At 45.3% G+C, this 22,751-nt stretch overlaps 8 non-coding genes across 8 annotated transcripts; 4 read left to right on the plus strand and 4 right to left on the minus strand.

The window, feature by feature from the left end:
• The first annotated feature begins 97 nt into the window (after positions 1-97).
• trnae-uuc (transfer RNA glutamic acid (anticodon UUC)) lies at positions 98-169 on the plus strand. Its single transcript has one exon. It is a non-coding gene; the product is annotated as a tRNA-Glu (tRNA).
• A 2,087-nt stretch (positions 170-2,256) lies between these two features.
• trnat-agu (transfer RNA threonine (anticodon AGU)) lies at positions 2,257-2,330 on the plus strand. Its single transcript has one exon. It is a non-coding gene; the product is annotated as a tRNA-Thr (tRNA).
• A 5,925-nt stretch (positions 2,331-8,255) lies between these two features.
• On the plus strand, positions 8,256-8,327 carry trnad-guc (transfer RNA aspartic acid (anticodon GUC)). Its single transcript has one exon. It is a non-coding gene; the product is annotated as a tRNA-Asp (tRNA).
• A 634-nt stretch (positions 8,328-8,961) lies between these two features.
• Positions 8,962-9,034, minus strand: trnav-cac (transfer RNA valine (anticodon CAC)). Its single transcript has one exon. It is a non-coding gene; the product is annotated as a tRNA-Val (tRNA).
• A 451-nt stretch (positions 9,035-9,485) lies between these two features.
• On the minus strand, positions 9,486-9,557 carry trnae-uuc (transfer RNA glutamic acid (anticodon UUC)). Its single transcript has one exon. It is a non-coding gene; the product is annotated as a tRNA-Glu (tRNA).
• Positions 9,558-11,911: 2,354 nt separating this feature from the next.
• trnam-cau (transfer RNA methionine (anticodon CAU)) lies at positions 11,912-11,984 on the plus strand. The gene has a single exon. It is a non-coding gene; the product is annotated as a tRNA-Met (tRNA).
• A 6,246-nt stretch (positions 11,985-18,230) lies between these two features.
• trnas-aga (transfer RNA serine (anticodon AGA)) lies at positions 18,231-18,312 on the minus strand. Its single transcript has one exon. It is a non-coding gene; the product is annotated as a tRNA-Ser (tRNA).
• Positions 18,313-22,574: 4,262 nt separating this feature from the next.
• trnar-acg (transfer RNA arginine (anticodon ACG)) lies at positions 22,575-22,647 on the minus strand. The gene has a single exon. It is a non-coding gene; the product is annotated as a tRNA-Arg (tRNA).
• Between the last annotated feature and the right edge of the window lie 104 nt (positions 22,648-22,751).

Raw genomic sequence — 22,751 nt, forward strand, 5'->3', positions numbered from 1 at the left:
ATCGACCCTTCGACACTCTGAGTGACAACTCTCTTGCGTGTTTTCTAATATTTCTGTGGTTTGCTTGCATGATGCCCGGAACAGCAGGGTTGCGTGCTCCCATATGGTCTAGCGGTTAGGATTCCTGGCTTTCACCCAGGCGGCCCGGGTTCGACTCCCGGTATGAGAACGTGTTAATTTTGCCTCCTGCTTTCCAAAAGATCAGCACCGTGTACGAAGGAGCCGCATTAAAACTACTCGAACGTGCAAAACGTGCGAGAAGAGGGGGCGCTTGTTTCCAGCCGAAACTTCTCGCGTGTGAGACGAGCTGACCATCGCTGCAGGAGGTGGGAGGGTTACTCTGGTAGACAGGGCTGACCTTTGGCAATAGGATTTATACTCTCCAAGATGATATTTGCACTTTCTGGAGAGGCGATTTTCTCCACTTCAGTAGCCCGATTTCGTCGATTGCGTGGAGAGGGCTGTAGAATGTGGCGCCGCCTTTCCTGCTCCGTCCATGACAGGCGTGCTGGACTCTGGAGAGAGAGCACGGTCCATCAGCGCACACCAATAAAGGCACTGGAAGCCGCTGAATCGCATTGGCGAAGCTCAGCACTGGGCCGCTGGGCACATCTGACCACTGTTTCCGTAGTGTAGTGGTTATCACGTTCGCCTCACACGCGAAAGGTCCCCGGGTGGAAACGGACTTCAGACTTCTTTTGTCGCCACGCACAAAAGGGGATTGGGGATTCGCCTAGCGCTGTTATCGAACAGACCCACTCACCTCTTAGTGTGGCGGGATCTGCACAGTGCATGTCGCAGCGCATCCTGCTTTCACTTCAATGCGCGTCCTGATGTACCCCTGTCTCCCGCGTGACAGGTGGGGACAGGTGACAGGTCCTATACTAATGAGGAAGACATCGCTCTCTCCGACCCCCCGGCATCGTGTCCCGACCCACCGTGCTGGAAGCCGACGCGTGCTGTGATTCCTTTACGGAGCAGAAATGACAACCGAGGAGCCGAGAGATCATTTCAGCATTTCGCGTCTGAACGGAAAACACAAACAACCAACTCAGAATGACTTGCCTTTGACGCTTTTCAAAGCGTTCTTTGTGCACGACGACTGCGCCGCCTAGCAGATACAAATGGGTTGTACAACTTTGAACTAGTAAATGGAAGAGGGCTAAGCCTCCTCTCTTTTAGCCCAGGTTCGATCTGTCTCCCAGAATCACCAGGGCGCACACACACACACCCGTGCCGTTGAAGTGCTCTGCTTCATTTCTAAGGGCAACTCAACATTCACTCCTACCCCGAGTGCAGAAAAGACAGCGACAGCAACAGCAGCTCAGGTCTCTGCACAGGAGCTAAGCTGCCCCCATCTCCTCTGCTCTGCGGCTCCTGCAGAGCGGAGTCCTGCCTGGAGCTGTGTTTGCAGGCGGCGGCTCCCCACGCTCTGTCTGTGCGTCGTGAAATTAATTAATAACGTTAATAAATTTATAAAGTTAATTTATAAAGTTAATAAAGTTATAAATTAGAAATTAATAACGATATAATTATATTCATGTACCGCAACACAAGAATAGTACACGCTGTACATTGTCTGTCGATAATGTTTCTGTAGTGCTTTAGTGGGTTAGGTTCCTGACTTCCATGTCACACGGTCTATGATTGAATCCCATGGAACTATGACTTTATTTTTTAACAAACATTTCTTTGAAAAAATGAAACGTTTCCCTTGGTCAGAGATTAAATAAAACCTCACTTTTTTAGGTTTTACTGTGCAGAGTGAGGTTTTACCTCACTTTTTTTGAGCAGAAGGTTTACTGTGACCTGAGAAGGGCCGGCATCCAATCACGGTGGTAAATACACACAAGCTCTCACTCATCTGAGCTACACGGCTACCAAGATGATCTCGGGTGCGCCGAGCTGGTACGGAACATATTGAACTGATCGACGGCGAATTGTCTCTCAGACAGGCTTTTCACCTCTAAGCTCCCTGACTGACAGTGATCAGCTAGGTAGTGAAACAGTCAGCTGCTTCTAAGCCTTAAACAGCTGCATCTCGGTGCTTCCACGGAGAGATGATTTGAAAGCCGAACATCACCCATTGGGAACACCTTACTATCACTAGTTTAAGAGACTCTTAAGGTCTTGCAGAGGTGCCTGTCTAATAGCATGCGCTTTGCAAGCTATAGGTGTTTAGGCTGAGGCAGAATGCCTAACAAAATGTTTTTCTAAAGGTGTGTCCAAGTGGCTGCAAAAGGACAACACTCCCGGGGCACTGTGGCTTAGTTGGTTAAAGCGCCTGTCTAGTAAACAGGAGATCCTGGGTTCGAATCCCAGCGGTGCCTTCTTTGTTCTGTCTTCTTGAACAGTACTGGTCATTATGGACAACCGCCTACGGCTAGACTTAATTAAATGCAAGTATTCATTTCCTGTCTTTAACGCGACTTGTTTTTCTTAAAATGGATGCAACTTGCAAAACATGAAATACAAACCTTGCTAATCAGCGCTAGCGGCTGGCAAAAAAAAAAGAAGTCAGCAATGTTTTTTTCTTTAACCTTAACCCTACTAATGGAGAAGAGTTAAACGACCGAGTCTATGCAGCTTAAACGGTGCGCACGTCGGGTTCTTAGCTGGTAAATCACGCTCACCCCAGTCCTTAATCTTTTAAAGAGGATACAAAATTGAACCTAGTCGCCACATCACATACATCCTGTTCAATGATAAAAAGGTAACATCTATCCTCGCTCCAGACTAAATCTCACGTTGAGGGCATATTTTTTTTCACTTTACCGTGAGTCGGGCTCGGCTGCACAGAGGAGAGAGCAGAGCAATGAGGTCACGGGGACAGGGGAGTCACACGCTGGTGGTTTGAATACGCGGAAGATCACTGAGGGATCCACAGTATATGGACCCTCCGTGCGCCATCAGTCCGCACTCCGGACTCTGAATCCTGCCATCCGAGTTAAGATCTCGGCGGAACCTGAGGCACAGTTCCTTCTTAAAACGTAATCTGGTGAGCATTTCTAGAATCGTACTTGTATAGATGCAGCCTTTAATGTGTTGCTAGGTTAAAATTGATGACTTCTTGTATTTCAGTAGGCAACTGCCCTCTTGATTTCGGATTTAATTTCTTTATTACAGGGGCGCTTTTATGATGACAGAGTCATGTTCAGGTACTTTGCTTGATTGAGGAAGCTCATTTCGGACTCTGTGATCTGCTCACCTGGAAAGGTCTGCTGTACTACTACAAGAGAGAAGTAGAGTCTGGAAGAAGGGACAATTTTATGATGCTTTGGAAGGTAATGTTTTTTTTTTCTTTGAAATCGAAATGAATCAGAATAGCAGTGCAAAAGACAAACTCTTTGGTTTGGTTTAAAGAGATATGGTTTTAAAACAGACAACATGTAGAAAACAGGTGTTTCTCACTTTTGGAAAAGAATGGACCGGGGGTAATATTTTACTAGTTGCAGGGCTGAGCTCACTGGGTTACAGTCCTGCAGTGTTACACCAGGTCCAGTGGCGCAATGGATAAGGCGTCTGATTACGAATCAGGAGATTGTAGGTTTGACTCTTACCTGGCTCGGGTCATTTTTAAACACATCGGGCTGCTCCCTAAGTAGTCTGTGCTACTTACTGCATTGTAATCGTACCCAGTAAGAGATTTCCTTCATGTAAATGAACTGCACCTGACAGCTTTAGAAAAACACCTGGGCTCAGTACGGTGCTGAGAGCTCAGCGTTGCTGTTCTAATTAGCACGCACTGCATCGGCTATGAGCCCGAACCTTTCAATTATTCCGATCAGTAAGTCAACACGTAGTCCACATGAACGGTAGAAATATTCTCTTGTCTGTCTCTTGTTTGTATAGAACTGAATGTCCCTGACAATGTACTGTTAGTTTTAATTGAAGAACGGCATTTGTGTTCAAATATACCAGACAAGTTTATGTAACTGCTCATGCGACACTCAGTTGTAATTAGTCAAGAAATAAAGTCGAACAACAGCTGCGGGTTTGATTCTGAACGTATCAGATTGCAGCGCCTTTTACTTCCATTGACAAATGATAGAGATTCGAAGAGAGATCCTTCAGACCAGCAAGCAAACCCACGGCTATTTCGGTTTTCTATCTAGGCAACGTTGGTGTTTGCAATAGCATACATGAAAGCGTGATGCAATTTCTGTGGCTACATTTGTTGCACGTCATGCACAGTAAGAGTGTTTCTAACACCAAATAAAAAGTCAACAATTAGCGATCACGCCTTCTCCTCAGTTAACCCACTGAAACCCTTGCTGTTAACAGTTCTTTACTGCGTGCTTTACCAGCACCTACATATCGTGTCGGTTCTTTCAGCTTTATTCATTAGGTTTTCAAAGGCATAAGCAGAGCACCAGAGGTGCGAAGGCAAAGTGTGTGGTTATCTGAAGAATTGATGTCCATGGCAGCAGGTCCAAGCGATTTCGCGTTGTTATAGTACCAGGAAAGGAGAAGCGGCACTTCGCCTCTGCCGCGCAGGCACAAGGCGACATGCGGCAGACGCCGGAGTCGGCAGGTTTCGAACCTGCGCGGGGAGTCCCCAACGCATTTCGATCCCATCGCCTTAAACACTCGAGCACGACAAATGCGAGCTCGCCGCCGCCGCATTCCTCCTATAATCAAACACGGACTGCGAGGTGGCTGCGGATACCTTTTTAAAGTTGCTCTCCGTTAAAAAAAAATACCTTTCACAAGATACGTGCCGGCAGACAGACACACCTCAGAGGGTTTAAGGCTGGCTTCACGTTCAAATGATAAAGTCCCCCCGTCCGGATGTCAAAATGCAACTTTGGCAGACAGAACAAACATCAACAAACCACAAATGTGGACAAGGATTTTACAAGCTGCACCACACTGCACTTTCAAAAGCATTTACGTTCGTGTTAGACGCAGGACTTGCCTTTGATTTGCGCGCTTACGAACGTCATGGAAAACGAAACAAAACTAAAGCCCTCAGCTCCTGCACGTGATTATAATGCCGTTACGTGTCGAAGCAGTAATTTACGTCATCCTACCACTGCAACACGGGGAATAGAGAGAAATGAGCACACGCTACGAATCGTCTCAATCACTCCCTAGAGTCGTAAGGCGCATTGAAGGGTGCACCCCCATCATTAATCGTTGCGCCTCTGTGAAAGGAAAGCTCTTGGGCAGTCTTTGAAACAGCTCGGATGAAACACTTGATTGCTTCCATGTGCATCTGGAGCCCACCCAGTGGGCAAAAGACGTATAATATAAGTCTATTAAACGCATACCTTATACGTCTAAATGTGGTCTACAATTCGTCTAGAATGAAATTCTAATATACGTCTAAAGTTATACGTCAATTATACGTCTATGTTTAGACGTTCATTATACATAAATGGTTGGAGTTCTATTATACGGATAAATTTAGAGGACTATTATACATATATGGTTGGAGTTCCGGATAACTTTAGAGGTCTATTATACGGATAACTTTAGAGGACTATTATACGTATATGGTTAGAGGTCTATTATACGTATAACTTTAGAGGTCTATTATACGTATATGGTTAGAGGTCTATTATACGTATAACTTCAGAGGTCTATTATACGTATATGGGTAGAGGTCTATTATACATCAAAGATAGATTTTATAGGTGTAGAAACAAGTAAACCAAGCCAATGATTAGATTTAGAAATGTATTCTGAAAATACACATTCACACCTGAAACATATGTATTTCAAATTATACATTGTATACAATCAATCAACAATCAACATATGGGCAATAATCATAAAAAAACACAACTAGTCTTAAACTTCAGCTACAAATTCTGGTAACATGGCAATATACAGTATAGTAATGACAAACACAAAACTAATTACATTAACACACTAACTCAAAACCACATTTTGATTCAAATATACATTTTAAAATGTACAACTTCTATATTTCCAAGAAAAAAAAATATTACAATGGAAGTTAAGATGATTTTTTTCCACTATTTGCAAACCCTGTCTAATTGTCCTAACAGTTAGAACCAAAAACCTATTATTTTCAGTGTCCAGATCTCCTGGCCCCCTGTCTTTCATATGCATTCTTCAAGTAACACATTGCATGCTCCTTTATTTCTTTTTCTGTTGATGTAGGGTGGGACTTCAGCACCGCAGCTAGGAGAAAATGATATAATATTACTTCCCAAATAAATGATGATTAATATCTTCTTTAGTATAATCTAAAAAGTGAACGGTTTACTAAGCTCAAAACTGAAATAAATGTATGAAATTTGGCTTGCATCATAGCAGTTGAGCAATAAAGTCTGTCCTAATTAAAGAGTACCCAAAGTTTGAAAGTACAACATAGAATAAGAATAGAGAAACGGCAAAACGATTTTGTGTCATCTTCCCCATTCACACTATTTTATGTGCCATTTTTTGCTTATTCACGTACTATTTTAATCAAAATAATATTAAGAAAGATCTGTATGTATTCAGATAGTATTATTATTGTTCATACTTACTCGTCAAAAGAGGATTGCTGAGATATTTGCGGATATACTTCTACGTTTGAAAAATGTGTCCAAAATTGTGACCAACGAATACTAGCAATGCATTGTGGTATATAACCGGAAAATATGCTGGGTTCGATATTTTCTCAACGTATGCGTTTATTAATGTTGTCGATATTATGGTTGAAATATAACATTGATAATACATCGCGGCTATGTGCCCCCTGCTATGAGCTGATGTGCAATTTTAACGCATGTAGTTAGTAAGGATCGGTCACTGTTGTATGGTATTATATATAATGACATTATGGAATAGGATGGGGACAGGCCTGGCATCACGGGGGGAGGGGGGAATGTTGCCCCTTCAGTTTTGGGCAAAAAGATTTACCTAACTTAATTTGCGCCCTAAAAAAATAGTTGTACTTTGTCAATGGTCAGACAACACTAAATGACAGGAACAGTCACTCAGTCTGTTTGATGGGCAGGAGGGCTATCCGTCCAGGAACTGCACATATCAGTGTCGTTATTGAGTGTCAACATTACGATCCTGTTTGCTCAGGTGGACCGATTCCTTGCAGTAGTTTATCATTATACTTAAAATCGTTATATAACTAGGACTAGTTATAGCAGTCTGTGCTTTCTGTTGGTTTTACAACATTTTTTCTTAACGATTCAGAACGTCCATGTAGCTGCAAAAAGGAACGCTTATGGTACTTTTCGCTCCAGGCAATACTCTCCAGTGAGAGTGACGAAAAATGTGAAACTGAACTTCATCGCAAATACCAGATTGCTAGTCGATATCTTCTATCATAAAGCACTAATTAATGGCATAGCTGCGAGATTTCATTTGGGTAGCTGCACCGTACAGCTCCGTTTCAACCGAAATATCACCCCCGCTCAGAATTTCAGACGCCCCCCTACAGATTTTTCCCCGGGCACCGCGCACTGATGGGGGACGGGGTTTCCAGGAAATGGTATCAACTTTTCTCAAGAAAATAAAAATAGAAACTCTATAGGCACTCAAACATTTTACTGTTTTTTTTTCAGGCAGGTGGCAAGACCCCTCCGCAAAACCCTTGTATGCCAAGCTGTGGGCATTGATTCGTCGAATATACGTATATTCACGGCGAAAATACGGCTATACGTATATATACGTCGCCTCGACGTATAATCAACGTCGAATTGCAACCGTAAAATCGACGACATTAATAAATGCATATATAACGTCGAAAACACATCTAACACTAGGAGTATACGGCACTCTGCACAGTGTACGAAGTAAATTATTTTCGCAGTAATTAATTTACACGTGTATAATAAATATAGTAAATATAATTAATTACTGCGAAAATAATTTACTTCGTACACTGTGCAGAGTGCTGTATACTCCTAGTGTTAGATGTGTTTTCGACGTTATATATGCGTTTATTAATGTTTATTTCACAGTGTCGTGCACCTTTTCATTGCTCTCGCTTTCAGAGCCTCCGCACGGCACACGACTCGACATCAGGAAGCACATTGAAGTGAAAGCAGGGAGCGCTGCGACATGCACTGTGCAGATCCCGCCACACTAAGAGGTATATAAGCGTCAAAGGCAAGTCATTCCGAGTTGGTCGTTTGTGTTTTCCGTTCAGACGCGAAATGCTGAAATGATCTCTCGGCTCCTCGGTTGTCATTTCTGCTCCGTAAAGGAATCACAGCACGCGTCGCCTTCCAGCACGCTGGGTCGGGACACGATGCCGGGGGTCGGAGCGTGTGATGTCTTCCTCGTTAGTATAGTGGCAAGTATCCCCGCCTGTCACGCGGGAGACCGGGGTTCGATTCCCCGACGGGGAGTAGCTTTTCTTTTACCTCCTTAGAGAAAGGACTGCCTTTCACTTCTCTGTTTTCTAACACAGCGTCGTGCACCTTTTCATTGCTCTCGCTTTCAGAGCCTCCGCACGGCACAAGACTCGACATCAGGAAACACATTGAAGTGAAAGCAGGGAGCGCTGCGACATGCACTGTGCAGATCCCGCCACACTAAGAGGTGAGTGGGTCTGTTCGATGCACAAAGAACGCTTTGATAAGCGTCAAAGGCAAATCATTCCGAGTTGGTCGTTTGTGTTTTCCGTTCAGACGCGAAATGCTGAAATGATCTCTCGGCTCCTCGGTTGTCATTTCTGCTCCGTAAAGGAATCACAGCACGAGTCGGCTTCCAGCACGGTGGGTCGGGACACGATGCCGGGGGTCGGAGAGAGTGATGTCTTCCTCGTTAGTATAGGACCTGTCACGTGGACCTGTCACCTGTCCCCACCTGTCACGCGGGAGACCGGGGTACATCAGGACGCGCATTGAAGTGAAAGCAGGATGCGCTGCGACATGCACTGTGCAGATCCCGCCACACTAAGAGGTGAGTGGGTCTGTTCGATCACAGCGCTAGGTGAATCCCCAATCCCCTTTTGTGCGTGGCGACAGAAGAAGTCTGGTCTGTTTCCGCCCGGTTTCGATCCGGGGACCTTTCGCGTGTGAGGCGAACGTGATAACCACTACACTACGGAAACTGTGGTCAGATGTGCCCAGCGGCCCAGCGCTGAGCTTCGCCAATGCGATTCAGCTGCTTCCAGTGCCTTTATTGGGGTGCGCTGATGGACCGTGCTCTCTCTCCAGAGACCAGCACGCCTGTCATGGACGGAGCAGGAAAGACGGCGCCACATTCTACAGCCCTCTCCACGCAATCGACGAAATCGGGCTACTGAAGTGGAGAAAATCGCCTCTCCAGAAAGTGCAAATATCATCTTGGAGAGTATAAATCCTATTGCCGAAGGTCAGCCCTGTCTACCAGAGTGACCCTCCCACCTCCTGCAGCGATGGTCAGCTCGTCTCACACGCGAGAAGTTTCGGCTGGAAACAAGCGCCCCCTCTTCTCGCACGTTTTGCACGTTGAGTAGTTTTAATGTGGCTCCTTCGTACACAGTGCTGATCTTTTGGAAAGCAGGAGGCAAAATTGACACGTTCCCATACCGGGAGTCGAACCCGGGCCGCCTGGGTGAAAACCAGGAATCCTAACCGCTAGACCATATGGGAGTGCACAACCCTGCTGTTCCGGGCATCATGCAAGCAAACTACATAAATATGAGAAAACACGCAAGAGAGTTGTCACTCAGAGTGCCGAAGGGTCGATGTATACTGGGGCTCAGTTGAAATGCAACGTCAGGACTTTCCCGAATCATGTCACACGAAGAGAGCACAGCCTTTTCCGCCCTGCCACGTGTGTATCGGTAACTCGCCGTGATCGTATAGTGGTCAGTACTTTGCGTTGTGGCCACAACAACCCTGGTTCAAATCCGGGTCACGGCAGAATAGGGGCGTCTGCTTTTACTACTTGCATGAATGAAGGCAAAAAAAAGCCAATCGATGTGAACGAACAGCGCTTTACAGAGGAGTACTGCCTGACTGGATCGTTGATGAACGACAGAGGCCACTCCGACCTCTTCTCGGGTTTCTTCAATGACTTACTAAGGATCTTCTTCACATTCGCCCATGCATGGGAAGCCAGTTACACCAAAGCAAACGCAGGAAAGTGCATTTCATGCAGAGACCAGGAGGGACCTGTTTACACCAAGAGTGGTCGGAGTATGGAACAATGCGCCAAGCCCTGTTTCTGGAGTCGATTCTTGATTAGATCTTGGGCTCACTAAGAGGCCCCCGCTGGGTACTAATCTTTCTGTTGTTCTCGCAGGTGTTGCGCTGCTTTTGAGCCGACAGAGCTCGTCTTGGTCTGTAGGGATAGCCCAATTGCAAATGATCGGCTCCAGGTACAGAAAAAACGTGCGTTTGGTACAAGAGTGCATGAAGGCACCGGAAATACATTGGGAACAAATGACTGGTGGTTCAAGACCTCTGTGAAGTGCAGGAGCGTGCAAGAAGAGGCTGTTTGCACCCAGTCTCGAACCGGGGACCTTTCGCGTGTTAGGCGAACGTGATAGCCGCTACACTACGGAAACCTGTAGGGACTGCTGCTGGTGTCTCGCTTGCGTTTCGGGCTGAGAAAGGGACGCGTCACTTTAGGCAGAGGGCGCTGGAGATAGGAACAAAGGGCGCGATGAAACAAAATGCCGAAACCCGGGATCGAGCCAGGGACCTTTAGAACATACTCTCACGAATCGTTAGAATACGTGCGTTTGATCATCAATTGCGTAACAACCACATTCGTTCGACTTGAGCCATCAAGCTCATAGTTTTCAAATCTTGAAAGCTGTCATTGAGCACATCATAGTCTGCAGTACGCCACGTAACTTGCGTACTTCAACAGAAAGAAGAGCAGACAGCTCCATAAATATGCGAGGCGCAGAGAGTGCAAGGCGAGCCGCACACGTTTCGGTGACTGAGAGAGGGCAGTTTTTGCTTCTGCATTTCCCAAGTAAGGACGCATGACAACAAGCGATCGCGGTGCTCATTTACGACATAGTGGTGATGAGTTTTCAGTACGTGTTCTTTTGAACGAGCAATGAGGTTGCTGCCTTGGACAGCTGACTGCACGCTCTCATTGTGCCACGTGATGAGTATTCACCAGGCTCGTTCAGTCATTAGTCACATTCCATCGTTTGCCATAAGCAGATGCTGCAAGGTGATGTGGATATCAGTTCCCAGTCTTGTGGACGAGGACAAAAAGAACACACAAGGGCTCATTCGCAAGTTGAACCCAGGACCTCCCACACCCTAAGTGAGAATCATACCCCTAAACCAATGAGCCACGGCAGCACTTTCCATTTTATTCTGTCAGCGAGCTTGAGGACGGGGGAGAGGCGTCATTCGCTCGTCCAGTCAGACCTTCATCAATAAGTCAAGAAAGCCGCAATTACACGACTGCCTTGCAGACGAAGGGCAGTGAACTGCACCCGGTAAGAGGGGAACAAGCGGCACTAGGCGACACCGAGGCATGAGCCCCAGCGAGGGGGGTTAGCTTGCATGGTACAGCGCTCGCTTTGCATGCGAGAGGTAGCGGGATCATTTCCCACGTCCTCCAGGTGTGTGCTTAGAGCTTGATGTGCCGAAAGGTGTCCTTTAGCCTGTGGTCACGCCTTGCATGGAGAGCGTCATGCAGCTGTCAATCATTTCGCAGCCACGCCCCCTCTTCATCTTCTCTCTGCCTTAAGCGTCTCCGCCACTCTCTCTTGACATTTCATGTCAGCATGTCAGAAGTCCGAGTGACGTTTTTAATGGCTGAGTGAGGGCACGATGCTGAAGCAGAGAGGCCACTTCAGCCAGAGAGACTTGTGCTAGGTGAGATCTGAAAAACAGACTCGCAACAGAAACAGACCAAAAAAGTATCGGTGAGATCAAAAGGCAAATGCAACATCCAGCAGAGGGCGTCTAAAGATTAGGGAACGGGCGACTGAAATCCATGAGGCAAACTTTCCGGCTGTGTACTGCAGCTGGCCTCGTTGGCGTAGTTGGTAGCGCGTCAGTCTCATCATCTGAAGGTCCTGAGTTTGATCCTCACACGGGGCAGGGCTGCTTCCTCTCTTGCTCTTTTCAAACACTTGCGGCAACTGTTCGCTCATAACCACGTCTGGAATGCGTGACCTTTACACGGGGGAGAAGCAACGCCGCATCCCTTTTCTAAAGAACATTCACATTCAGAAATAAGTCAAGAAATTTGCCATTACTTTCGCTCGCGCTGCTGTCAGCCTGCCCATGTTGCCAAAGAAAGATTCACTCGGCGTCAACATGACAGAACAGCGATCACTTGAAAACACTATTCCACACTCCGTAAGCAAGAACTTCAGTGTTTGCAGTCACCCGATATGCCGATAGTCAAAGGAGCACAAAACACGAAGCGTCAAAAGACAAGATGAGTTGATGGAAAGAGCGTTGAATTGATGAGCACAAAAGTTCAGCTCGTACAATAGGCAACGAAGGTCCCGGCGTCATCATCGCACTTGAAAGGACTGCCTTGCAGACTAAGGGCAGTGGGAGGTTGCTGTTTTGAGATGGAGGCATTGGGATGGTGGGCCGAGATCTATTCTTCTTAAGGAATTCTTCATCGTGAAAGATCGGTCCACAGGTCATCCAAAGAACTTACAAATTTTTTGGACTCAGGGAATCACGTGCTTCCGGAAGGGAGTGAAGTGCTCAAACACATGACATGCCCCCTTGATCTCACATGCACAATTCTGCTGCAACATGCACAGCTACCGTCCACACCAGGCAGTGGGGCTTCAGCAGAATTTGCTACGCCACCTGCAATTACATATCCAGCTGCACACATATACATGGCCCCTCTGTCCTTTTCAGGATCTCAAAAAAAAGCATAGCGTGGTTTTCCTGCAACCTGATTGACCGCATCTCCCTCAGAATGTGCCCCGTTGCATTCATTGCTGAAGCAGGACGGAGGCTAACGGGCATGCCAGAACAGTTAGGCTCAGCGATCTCTCCAAAATATTGTGGTTGTAGTGGAAGAAATATGGTTTAAATTGTACCTTGGTATTTCAAACTCTCTCTAGAATGTTATCCATTTCTATTTTATTTTGACAGGAACTGGCTAATGACACTAGATGAAAAGAGAAGAAAGAAAACACAACGTTTCGGCCGTGGAGCCTTCTTCAGGTGTGAGGGCTCCACGGCTGAAATGTTGTGTTTTCTTTCTTCTCTTTTAAGCATGGAATAGACCTATTACTTGTTCCTTTGCAGCCTACGCATGCTGACACAGCTCCCCACCTGAACTGCTAATGATGCCTGGTAGTTTGTGGTACTTGGGTATTGTCTTATGTTTGCTCAAACTGCATATGTGTGATTGCATATTTTTGGGTATTTTCATATGTCAATATTTAATTCACTGACATTCCTGTATGCTTGGAAGAAAGGTAGATTGGATTTGGCACAGGACGCCTGCCCATATTTGTTGATCATTGTTGGGCTGGAAAAACAATGATAAAAAGTGTATGAAAAAAGCTCTCTCCAATATTTCCCTTCTCTTCGCCATGGTTACACTGCCCGTTCTTTCCGTCTTTGGTCCTTCTACAAAGATTCCAGGGCTCTTTTTCCACCATAATATCAGAATATTTTTTTCTCTTTTAAAGGCTGTAGGTGGGGTGTGATGGACTGTACCACTATCATAGAAGATTTTTTCAGGACACATCGCAGTTCCATAGTAGAATTTATCAATAGTAGAATTCCATAGGACATTATTTACCAACATATTACCCAGTGTGAGACTCTGCCAGTAAACCTCAGAGCATTGAGTTCTCCACTGATAAAGATGGCTGTCTGAAGTCATGAAATCCACTGCTGGGATGCCTGAGAGACAGTAATTGAATCTTGGCTGGAATTAGGCTTTCTATTAGTGTTGATCTTTGGGAATTATGTGGTAAAAAGGGAAAACTCCTTTACTTTAGTCACTTTGAATGTTCAAATGTACAGAACCTGCAAAACTAAGCAATGAAAAAAATCCATCACCACTCTCATGATAGCATAACTCATAGTCTCTGCTGTTATGTAACAATACACACTTTCAATTTTCTTATCGCCTGTCTCCAGAGAGAATGTTGTTAGTGCTGATGACCTTGAATTAGACCTTGTTAACTCTGTAAAACAATCTTCCTCTGCTTAGATTTTCACTCAGATTGATTTTGTTCTCAGATTATTCCTGGCAGGACTGAGTTTCTAGGAAATGAAAAGTGAAAGAAAAAGTACAGAAGATCAGCCCTTGAATATACAACATTGTGCAGTGAGATTGTTAAATGTATTAGCTGCTATCCTGTGCTAGAGCCTGTCGTGGTAAGCAGTGGATGACAGGATCTAGCACAGATACTAATGAAACACTGTTAATGAAAGATAAAACACTTGAGTCTTATTTTAGTTTTCCATTTCCCTTTCATTTGTGATGTACTGTACAACAGGCCACAGAACATGCACAAAAACAGATATGCACACATTCACACCAGGCAATGACAGTCTGCCCAGTCAGAATCTGAGCTGAGGTATCAGAATTCTGAATTCCCTGAATTCTGTCATGGATCATCCACAATAAGGGCAAAGTTTGAACACGAGGATCCCCAGGAGAGAGCCTAGTAACATAAATCTTGGAGCAAAAGCAGATGATTAACTTCATAGTTTGTGTGGTTGAGCCAAAGTTGAGCATGAGGATATGTGAGTCACCATTCTTAGAAATGGATCCAACTTCAGACAGGCGTCAAAAGTAAGAGTATACAGTGCTGGGGCAATGACACTTCAATGATCAGAAGGATAACAAGAGTTTTAATGCATTGAAATTGATTTTCTGGTGATGCACACTGTCATGGAACTATTAATTTTTTAAGGATCACTTACTGACGTCAGACAGCTGCCAATTCTCCAGACTGGAAGGATGAACAGTTTATCCCCCTAGGTACCATATTTCCATATTTCGAAGCATTGGAATAATACATGTCATACAGCAACATAAAAACAGGAAGACAAGTATCACAGCCCCTATAATCGGTGTTAGTAACTTAAAAGAAAAACATTCCCCCTGGCCCAAACAGTGATTCTAACCAGGAGAGAAAAGCCGGTGTATCTTTTATGCCTCTCTCTTTATTCACCTTGTCTTTTAGTTCTTTTAAATGCTGAATAGCGAGTGTAAGATTTCCGTAATCATAGTCATTAGCTGGAATATATGTACAACAGGAGTCTCCTACTAAAGCATAGACTCCTCCAGATGCTGCATTTTGAAGGTCCAGCACGAACCTGTTCTGAAGTGCCATTAATCTAACTCCCCTTAATTCTTGTTTGATAGCGTCTAAGCCTTCTAACATGATATTAATAAAAGAGTACATTTCATAAAAAGTCGCATGGGTGAGGCTGTAGAATGAGGCATTAAAGCACATATATAACAAGATGCATTAAATTTCTTTAACTTTACAGTATGATTTATAAATTTATACCACAAATTACTCATATCCCCCTCATTATCAGTTTCATTCAGCCAGTTTGTATACAAAGAGGCTTCGTGTTTAGATTCTTCCTCTTTTGGGGTGGTGACAGGCTTCTACATAAAAAGGAAAAAGGCTGTGCACATCAGTCCCAAGCAGGTTATCCCCATCTGTCCTTGTGGAGACATCACTCCTGCGCTTTGTTCAGTTCGTTTGTGACCTTTTTACAGTGGGAAGCATGAATCCAGGGCACCATTTCTGTGACCTTCACAGCAGTGGCAGTGGTCAGCAGCACCTGGTACAGCCCCCTCCACCTGAGTGAACACCATTTCTTTTTCCTGAAGTCTTTCACCAGAATCCAGTCTCCTTATTCACTCATTAGTTCTTACAGCACAGGTAAATCCCTGTGGGCTGGAGCCCAGCATAATCCTAGGCTTTTTTGGTCAACATTGGTCAACAGATTGGTCAACAACTGGGTAATAACTCTTAGAAAAATCTACACATTGTTCCCCTGCCTCAGCTGTGACGTTTTGTAGAACAATTCTAGCTGAAGTTGTAAAATTTCTCTTTGTTCCGTTCCTGCAAAACATCTTATTATGAACAAACAAACCACAATAATCATTTGCATCTAGGGGAATCACTCCCAAGGGTAACCCCCCTTAAAGCTATATTGTTCTACCCATCAGGTTCTGCCACTAGATAAGAGAACCTTTCCCATGAAATCATTTTTTGACCTTCATGATCCCTTCAGGGCGTACAATTAGCACAGAAGCAGCAGCTTTAGTCCACATGTTTTTCAAACAGGATATTAACGATATGATCATAACGAATAATACCAGACCCACAAATATGTATTGAACCAGAGACCCTCTCCATGTTCCTAGCACAGACTGTAGCCATGCACCAATACCCCAATCATCTGGATTGCAGGATTTACGAAGAAAATTATTTTCGCAGTAATTAATTTATTATATTTACTATATTTATTATACACGTGTAAATTAATTACTGCGAAAATAATTTACTTCGTACACTGTGCAGAGTGCCGTATACTCCTAGTTGCGGCACACACGATACATACAGTAAAAAGCCTCAGGCACTGTGTTAGATGTGTTTTCGACGTTATATATGCGTTTATTAATGTCGTCGATTTTACGGTTGCAATTCGACGTTGATTATACGTCGAGGCGACGTATATATACGTATAGCCGTATTTTCGCCGTGAATATACGTATATTCGACGAATCAATGCCCACTGGGTAAACTCTTGAGCAAACTCTGAACCAGCTCTAAGGAAACTAATCCGATTAGACGTTACTTTGACTCATCTTTTTACGCTCAGTGCTGGATTGCTCAAACTCCAGCTAGGGTTAGGGTTAGCATTCCCACGCTACTTCGACACTTTGTTTACGCTCAGTGCTGGATTTTGGGAACTTCAGGACGAGTGGGAATTTTCTCCTATCTGTCAATTCTGTTTTGTTTTGGAGACTCTTGGCTGCCTATGTTGTACAGTGCAGCGTGAAGGAAACATTTTCCAAAACTGTGTCAGCTCAAAAGTTGTAAGAAAACCTCTCCAGCTGCTTTAACTCTCTTCATTTTTGTCATTTAATGTGACACTCGATGTATAACTGGAGCCTCACATATGCAAATGGTGAGGCTCCAGTTCGACACCACTTTACAGTATCTGACAAAAGCATGGCAGACTGTGCCATGACCGGCAGATAACTTCTGCTTATTTTTACCATATTAAACATTGGAAATCCTCCCACTTGCATTTGTGACACTTGATTTTGACTCCACCTAAGACACTCTTAAATCTTCAAACACTTTTCTCTTCTCCCGCAACACTCTTGTCTGTCGGCACTATGTGGCAGCATTGCATGACAACCCATCTCACCACAGAAAGGAACCTAACAGCTTTGGTAAGAGAGGAGAAAAGAACATAGCCCGTACGGGGATTGAACCCATGACCTTGGCGTTATTAGCACCACGCTCTAACCAACTGAGCTAACTGGCCTCACAACGGTGGTCCTCTCTGTGCTGCAAAAAATCGAACTCAGGGAATTTCTTTTGCCCTCCTTTGAATAGAAAGCCGTGTAATTCAGTGTACGGGCTTTCTCGTGCAGTTTCATGGTTCTTGTAACCCAAATCCTACACTGGCCTGAAGTGTCCCCCCATTTCACAGCATTTTTCAGCTGATTTAAAATGTACCTAAAGGAGAAGCATTATTGAAGACCATCAATTACCAAGAGCTTTTGGTGGTCATTTTTAATGACCACAGAGCACTATGACCTCGGTTTTACATCTCATCCGAAAGACAGCGCCCTTTTACAACACAGCGTCTCCGTCACTATGCTGGGACATTGGGACCCGCACAGACCTCAGGGTGAGCGCCCCCCCGCCGGCACCATTAACACCGCTTCCAGCTGGAAGCTTTGTTTTTCCCTGTAGCTTACCCTCATCCGGGTACTGACCTGGCTCACACCTGCTTAGCTTCAGTGGGTTTTCAGTTGCGAGTTGCAAGGGGATGCAAGTGATGGAGCCGCTCGCTGCAAAAGCCACTGCATTGGCCGGGAATCAAACCCAAGCCTCCCGCGTGGCAGGCAAGAATTCTACCACTGAAACACCAATGCTCAGTGTCTGGGCCTTCAAAAAAGACGCTTTTTTGGTGCTCTGTGCAAAAAGCGTCGACATATGCTTCCAGCTGCAAAATGCCATTCGCGGATGCTGAAGAATTTATTTCAAGGCAGCGGGTACAAGCGATTGGGCGTTTTAAAACCACCAGGAACAACAAAGAGGCGCGCTTCTTTGCTTGCGCCGGAACACACCAACTGGAGGCGGACAACGTAGTCGGCAGGATTCGAACCTGCGCGGGGAGACCCCAATGGATTTCTAGTCCATCGCCTTAACCACTCGGCCACGACTACAGCAAGCCCCACAGCCGCTGCGTTCTTGCTACAATCTTACCTGGATCGCGAGGCGCCGGCGGAAGCCTATTTCAAAGTCGTTCTCCGTTTCAAAAAAACATTTCCAAAATACAAGCCTTGCAGACAGACACGCCTCAGAGGACTTAAGGGTGGCTTCATGTCGGAATGATAAAGTCTCCCCGTCCGGACATGAAAATGCCACTTTGTTACACACAAAAAAAGAATCAACAACAGAGAAATGCCCACAAGCATTTGAAAAGCCGCACCACGTCGCACTTGAAATAGCTCTTACATTAGTGGTAGACGCAGGAATCGCCTTTTTATTTACGCTCTTACCAACGCGATGGAAAGCAAAACAAAGCAAAGCAGAGCAAAACAAAACGAACAAACGAAAACCCTCACGTCCCGCACTTGCATATAACGCCGTTACGTGCCCAAGCGGTATTGTACGTCATCCTAGCACTGCACGCCGGTGCGTATGGTATATGGGAACGAGCACACGCCACGAATCGTCTCGAATCACTCCCTACAGCTGTAAGGTGCCTTGAAGCGTGCACCCCCAACATTCTTCTTTGCTCATCTGTGAAAGGTAAACTCTTGAGCAAACTCTGAACCAGCTCTAAGGAAACTAATCCGATTAGATGTTACTTTGACTCATCATTTAAGGGATCCTTGTTAATTGGAGAAATCAATGATTTCGAATGAATTCTGTATGCGTTAAAAGACAGCTATACACAGAAAACATGCAGGACACTGCTCATGATGTTTCCCGAGCCGAAACACAGTGCGTTTTTCCAAGCCATCTGACCAAGCCTGCCCACTGAAAACTGCAGGAGATCGTGTAAAGACGTTCAAGTTTGTAACTACTGCACGCACAGGAAGCAGAATAAATTCCTCTATTCAAACTGTCAAAGGTTTGCTTTGCGAACGCTGCAGGACATCGCACAATCTCTTTTGAACAGGGACAAACGATTTCTTATGGGGCGCAGTAAGTACAGACGTTTAAAAAGCTCCACTCATGCCAATGATGCAGCATGAAGAAGCGCAACCTAAAGTTTGCATTCCTAGCACTGTTGCAACCTAGCACTGTTGCATTCCCCGCATCAGTAGCTAAGAGAATATAATTTACGACTCTTGTTAATGCAGTTTCAGAAACCAGACTGAAATTTCTCAAGTATATTATTTGAATCCATTTGATGTTGGGCAACAACTATTCTTTCAAGACTTTTAGATTGAAATGGGACCTTTGAGACAGGCCTGTAGTTGTTAAGAACTTGTGGATCCAAATTTGACTTCTTAAGGAGCGGTCTAAGAACCACTACCTTAAATTGATCATGTACGACGCCTGACGCAAGCGATGCATTCATCATACTAATTATAGGTCCTGCCAGTCCTTCGAGGGAATCTTTGACTAGCTGAGTGGGGATGGGATCTAGCAAACAGGTGGTTTACTTTGTCTTACGTCTGTGTTCATGAGTCCACCATAAGAAGAAATCTGAACAGGAGTGGTGATCATGTGAGGTCACCATGGAGGAAACCACTGCTCTCCCCCCAAAAAAAACCACCACTGCCCCTCTCAAGTTTGCTAAAGACCACATGGATGTTCCACAGCAACTCCTGGAACAATGTTCTGTGGACAGACGTGACAAAAGTTGAACTTGTTGGTAAATGTGCACAGCGTTATGTTTGGAGATAACAAAACACCGCATACCAACTCCAAAACCTCATCCCACCTGGGAAGCATGGCGGAGGCTGTACGGCTTGCAATCATCGAGGGACCGATGAATTCCGAGATGTATCAGGAAATTCTACAGCAGAATGTCAGGGTGTCTGCCTGTGATCTAAAACTCAAAAGACGCTGGGTCTTGCAACATGACAAAAACAAAGGAGTACATCAACAACAGAGTGGCTGAAACAGAAGAAATTCCGTATGTTGGGATGGCCAAGTAAGAGTCCTGACACACACGCTTTCACTCATATGAGCTACACGGCTACCAAGATGATCTCAGGTGCGCCGAGCTTGTACGGAACATATTGAACTGATCGACGGCGAATTGTCTCTCAGACAGGCTTTTCACCTCTAAGCTCCCTGACTGACAGTGATCAGCTAGGTAGTAAAACAGTCAGCTGCTTCTAAGCCTTAAACAGCTGCATCTCGGCGCTTCCACGGAGAGATGATTTGAAAGCCGAACATTGCCCATTGGGAACACCTTACTATCACTAGTTTAAGAGACTCTTAAGGTTTTGCAGAGGTGCCTGTCTAATAGCATGCGCTTTGCAAGCTATAGGTGTTTAGGCTGAGGCAGAATGCCTGTTAACAAAATGTTTTTCTAAAGGGGCCTCGCACTCTTTTCCAAGCAATGGTCACCATCCCCACCGAGTGTCACAATGTAGTCATGTCCTAGGACATCACCTGTTAGTCTCCATTTGTCTGCCACCAACACTTTAGGTTACGGGGTCACAACCGCACCCCGGAGACCAGAGGAGCCGTTGGCGTTCTGGCGGCGCAGATTGGGCTGAAGGTGGGGCGCTTGAATCTCGCTGTTGGAGGCCTTCTGAAACTGACCCAAGCCTTTCCCTTGAATTAAATGTAAATAAGAAATGAACCCCAGATGCACATGGAATCAATCACGTGTTTCCTTTGAGCCGTTTCAGAGACTGCTCCAGAGTTTACCTTGCACAGATGCGCAAAGATTCATGATGGGGGTGCACGCTTCCAGGCGTCTTACAACTGTAGGGACTGATTAGAGACAATTCGTAGCTTGTGCTCATTTCCCTCTATTCCCCGTGTTGCAGTGGTAGGATGACTTAAATTCCTGCTTCGACACGTAACGGGATTATAATCAAGTGCAGGAGCTGAGGGCTTTAGTTTTGTTTCGTTTTCCATGGCGTTCGTAAGCGCGCAAATCAAAGGCAATTCCTGCGTCTAACACGAATGTAAATGCTTTTGAAAGTGCAGTGTGGTGCAGCTTGTAAAATCCTTGTCCACATTTTTGGTTCGTTGATGTTTTTTCTGTCTGCCAAAGTTGCATTTTGACATCCGGACTGGGGGACTTTATCATTTGAACGTGAAGCCAGCCTTAAACCCTCTGAGGCGTGTCTGTCTGCCGGCACGAATCTTGTGAAAGGTATTTTTTTTAACGGAGAGCAACTTTAAAAAGGTTTCCGCAGCCACCTCGCAGTCCGTGTTTGATTATAGGAGGAATGCGGCGGCGGGGAGCTCGCATTTGTCGTGCTCGAGTGGTTAAGGCGATGGGCTCGAAATGCGTTGGGGCTTCCCCGCGCAGGTTCGAAACCTGCCGACTCCGGCGTCTGCCGCACGTCGCCTTGTGCCTGCGCAGCAGAGGCGGAGTGCCGCTTCTCCTTTCCTGGTACTATAAAAACGCTAAATCGCTTGGCCCCGCTGCCATGGAAAGCAATTCTTCAGATAACCACACATTTTGCGTTCGCACCTCTGGTGCTCTACTTATGCCTTTGAAAACCTAATGAATAAAGCTGTAAGAACCGACACGATGTGTAGGTGCTCTTAAAGCACGCAGTAAAGAACTGTTAACAGCAAGGGTTTCAGTGGGTTAACTGAGGAGAAGGCGTGATCGCTATTTGTTGACTTTTTATTTGGTGTTAGAAACACTCTTACTGTGCATGACATGCAACAAATGTAGCCACAGAAATTGCATCACGCTTTCATGTATGCTATTGCAGACACCAACGTTGCCTAGATAGAAAACCGAAATAGCCGTGGGTTTGCTTGCTGGTCTGAAGGATCTCTCTTCAAATCTCTATCATTTGTCAATGGAAGTAAAAGGCGCTGCAATCTGATACGTTCAGAATCAAACCCGCAGCTGTTGTTCGACTTTATTTCTTGACTAATTACAACTGAGTGTCGCATGAGCAGTTACATAAACTTGTCTGGTATATTTGAACACAAATGCCGTTCTTCAATTAAAACTAACAGTACATTGTCAGGGACATTCAGTTCTATACAAACAAGAGACAGACAAGAGAATATTTCTACCGTTCATGTGGACTACGTGTTGACTTACTGATCGGAATAATTGAAAGGTTCGGGCTCATAGCCGATGCAGTGCGTGCTAATTAGAACAGCAACGCTGAGCTCTCAGCACCGTACTGAGCCCAGGTGTTTTTCTAAAGCTGTCAGGTGCAGTTCATTTACATGAAGGAAATCTCTTACTGGGTACGATTACAATGCAGTAAGTAGCACAGACTACTTAGGGAGTAGCCCGATGCGTTTAAAAACGACCCGAGCCAGGCAGGAGTCGAACCTGCAATCTCCTGATCCGTAGTCAGACACGTTATCCATTGCGCCACTGGCCCTGGTGTGACACTGCAGGACTGTAACCCAGTGAGATCAGCACTGCAACTAGTAAAATATTACCCCCGGTCCATTCTTTTCCAAAAGTGAGAAACACCTGTTTTCT

Source organism: Lepisosteus oculatus, unplaced genomic scaffold (genome assembly GCF_040954835.1).
Source record: "Lepisosteus oculatus isolate fLepOcu1 unplaced genomic scaffold, fLepOcu1.hap2 HAP2_SCAFFOLD_64, whole genome shotgun sequence".
NCBI lineage: Eukaryota > Metazoa > Chordata > Actinopteri > Semionotiformes > Lepisosteidae > Lepisosteus > Lepisosteus oculatus.